The sequence below is a fragment of the Phalaenopsis equestris genome, unplaced genomic scaffold (genome assembly GCF_001263595.1).
Source record: "Phalaenopsis equestris unplaced genomic scaffold, ASM126359v1 Scaffold000572, whole genome shotgun sequence".
Classification (NCBI taxonomy): Eukaryota; Viridiplantae; Streptophyta; class Magnoliopsida; order Asparagales; family Orchidaceae; genus Phalaenopsis; species Phalaenopsis equestris.
In genome coordinates this window covers 592,398-596,652 of record NW_018165012.1, presented here as the reverse complement: position 1 = coordinate 596,652, position 4,255 = coordinate 592,398, and positions in this window count along the sequence as shown.

Genomic DNA, 4,255 nt, shown 5'->3' with positions numbered 1-4,255 from the left:
ATATATATATATATATACATAACTCGTTACCGGTCCGCATCTTCTATAAAGATTTCCACTTTTATAGCCCGTATTTTAAAATCACCTAATTAAATCTGAAATATTAATTTAGGACAATAATAAGCTAAACAATGTCAGTGAATACTACTTAAAAACTAAAGTAATACAATAAAAAAAAGAAAAAAATATGTATGAAAGCCAAGGTTTTAATAAATCAATAAAAATATTGAATAGTATTCAAAGAACTTTACAATATCAGTAACATATAAATATCATATGTATTTGTACAACCGTCACAGTAGCACCGTCTAAAAATAATGTCAATTAAGACACATCAATATTAACATCATTTTCCATGTACGTGCACGGGTGTCTTGGTGTCCTCCATTAGTACTATCAAGGAGCAGCTCCAACATAATTAGTCAAATAATCAACATAAACATATAATTCTCTTACTCATCTCATTCAATTTAGCATACTATATAAAACATACACCAGTGCATGATAATAAGTTTCTAAAAAATGTCTGAACAATATGACCAATAAAAAAAAGAATATCTTATTCAAAATGAAACATCCGAAACTTAATTAACTGCAAAATAACTGAGAAGAAACAAATTATTACTATAAATTAAAGGTACGAGTACTCATATCAATGATTGACAATTAATTTACTATTTGATTTGTCTTATTGTTGACTCTTCTAAAATTGAAAACATAAAATGAACATGATATTCATTTTACTAAAATTCAATTTTATTGATTATGTTACTCAAATTTAATAATTATTCAAATTATTTTAATTAGTTAAAATTTTTCATTATTATTTTTATTATTTTTATATATATGCTTTTTGAATATTCCTGTTTATTTTTCCAACGCATCATTAAATAATATCATTATTTTTTACTTTAAAAAAATACACATTTTCATGGATAGATGAGGTGACAAGTGTCAAAATTGAAGTTTAGGTATTTGACATGTAAATACATAAGAAATGAGTGTTATGCATTTAATTCTTCCTATAAAATAATACTTAGGGTTTTTTTACTTTTAAAAAATATAATATAAAAGAAATTTAGTGCAACTGAAAATGCACTTTTTTTTTTACTTAATTTGAATAAAAGTAAAATCAATGTAAAACAAAGAGAGACGACAATGAAAGCCGCTCGTTAACCATGATGGTAGCTGGTAGCTAGCAAAGGTGGGCTACTTGCTGTCGTCGCCCAAAAACCACCATTCGCGGCTGATAGCTATAGTTGTAGGCACCATTAGCTGCCAGCCGCCGCCGTCTGTCACCATAAGCTGTTAGGTGCTGGAGACCGCTTCCCTGATCGCGAATCGCAATCTCCCGCGAACTCCCGCTTCCGCCTTCTCGCGAAACGGCACTCCCGTTCCCATCTCCCGCTCCCGCCTCTCCTTTCGTTTTTCGCGAATCGGCGCCCGATCCCGCTCCCGATTGTGAAGAGTCACAGCTCCATGCTGCTGCGAACCATTCCCGCCTTCTCTATTGCTCGAAGCGAAGCATCCCTTCACTCCCTTCTCTTCGTGATAAAAAGAGCTGCACTCCTTCAGATTTGGTAGTTATGTGAAGTTACGGTGTTCTTCTTCGGTTTTCCTCGGGATAGAGGAAGGCTTCCTCGACAGAGGAAGAGAAGTGCAAGAGGTAGTTCCTTGAGGCAGGAGGAATAAAAAAGAAGAAGAAGATTGTTCTCCATAGACTTCTTCATGGTGACTTGTGACAGAAAAGAAATTGGGTTTATTTCTCTTGTACGTATTTCTTCTTCGGTGTATCTCAGTGTAGAGTTTCTTCGGTGTATCTCGGTATAGAAATAGAAGAACGGAGAGAGAAGCAGAGAGAGAGCAACGAAGAGTGAGAGATTCCTCTTGTAAGTCGAGATGATCGACTAGTGTAAATTCCTCAAGTAGTAAAATCTTCTACAACTTCGTGGACGTAGGCAATTTGCCGAACCACGTAAATCTGTGTGTTACGCTGTGTTGTTCTTTTCTGATCTCGCAATAACAACATAAGCCACATCCCTTGCTGGTTGCCTGTCCTAACAGTAATCGCCACCATCAATCTCTGCCCCCTCCGCCGGACGCTAGCCAACGAGACCCATAAATGATCATAGCCGACTGTTGTTAGATTATCTCAATCTAACTTTTTTTATATTTAATTTGTTACAAAGATAAGTTGTATATATAACTTATATAACTAGATAACTAGGCGTGTTTTTTTATATTTTTATATTATATATATTATATATAAAGTGTTATACATAAAGAAAAATAATGCTGCTTTCTTTTAGCTATATATATATATAGTGAATCAAATATATTTCAAATATAATACATTACCTCCAACATTATACACAACTTATTTTTTCACCCAATCGTAGAGCCTTTAATATTTCTACAGCGTATAGTCAATTTTAATTTCCAGCCACGGAGATTCTGGTTCAGAGAAGTGGAACTAGAGTTCAAGTCCCTTGAGAGCTTAGACCTCTTCGGACGCTGCCAACCGTCATTTCTGTTCTTTGACAGCGAAGAAGCAGCAGGAGGTATCAATTGGCCGCGTGGCTTGGCCAGGAGTTTGCTGATAAGGTTGGTTGAGCGAACAATGAAGAGGTTTGGTTCTGCAGATTTGATTTCCGTCCCAGGATTCTGAATATGACATGCGGACAAGCAACGTGCATATTAGATACTTATCAGTTGTATTGATGTAGTATTAAGATGTAATATCACCCCAATATAAGAGTCTGCACCTTCGAGCTTGCCACACGTAAAATTAATATTAATATTTTACCAGTGTGTGGATTAATGCTCTATAAATATCAATTATTGGATGACCATAATTGGACGATCGTAGTCATGACATTATAGTTAAGTAATGTTTTTCAAGAGATTGCAGTCGATGGGTGAGTTGACGAACCTTAGCCAGACGATGTTTTTGGGTGATTGTAATCGAGTGATGATGATTGAACAATGATGATCGAGAGATCATAAATAAGTGATGGTGTTTAAGCAATCATACTAGGGTGACTGTGGTTTAACAATCGTTGTCTAGTGATTGTGTTTGAAAGGCTATTAATTGGTAACATTGGTTAAAAAACCATAATAAGGCGATGATAGTTATGTAACTAAAGTTAGGGCTGACGATCAGACACTTATAATTGTGCAATCATAAGCGAGCGGTTATGATTGGGTAAAAATAGTTTAGAAATCATAATCATACGATAATAATTAGCCTGTAAATATTTGACAATAATGGGAGGACAACACGATTCAATAGTAATGATCGTGTGGTGGCAATTTGATAGCGACGATCAAGTAGTGGTGATTCAATGACGATGATCAAACAAAATTGAGATCTTAACTGAATAAGCATACAAGATTAAACAATAATTGAATCTTCTATCATATTAATTTTAAAATAAATTCAAATACTTTAAAACCTTATTTAATTAATTTTGATGAGCATGGTCATCCCGACACATTTTTCGAAATACTATCTCTTGTTTTTTTGGGCATTGTTGAGAAAATAAGGGCAAAGAAAACAGTAACGACACAAATCCAGAAGAACACAGAGATTTAACGAAGTTCGGCAAAGATGCCTACGTCCTCGGGAGCAGAGCGGCGAGTTCCTTTCAATAATCAGAAAAGAGTTTACAGAATTCAGAATACCTCCTGGGGTTACTAACAGGCCTATTTATAACCCCAGGAGTAAACCTAGGCACAATATGTAATTACAACATTACCCCTGTACCAAACCGCGGGGCTTTGCCCCCGCACCCCAACCCACGTAACTTCCCAATTTGGACAGATTCTTCCGCTCCGCTCCGCTCCGCTTCGCTTCGATCCAGCATCTGTCCCGATATGGTATATGAGTCATACCATAACAAATCTCCACCTTGGCGAATATCCAACCCCTTAGGAGAAAATACCTGGGAGTTACAACTGCACCACCATGGGTTGGGCCACCATGCTTCTCTAGCAACTGCAAACATTCAACAAGTCCAAGCAATGCAAGAACTTGTTGATAGTAACTGGCTTGGTCAACATATCAGCTGCATTCTCATCAGTATGAACCTTCTGCAACAGTATCTCCTCAGAAGCAATCAACTCTCTGATCTTGTGATACCTGACATCAATGTGCTTGGTTCTCGCATGGTACACCTGGTTCTTAGCCAGATAAATAGCACTCTGACTGTCACAATGCAACTGAACTCCACCTTGCTCAATGCCCAGTTCCTTT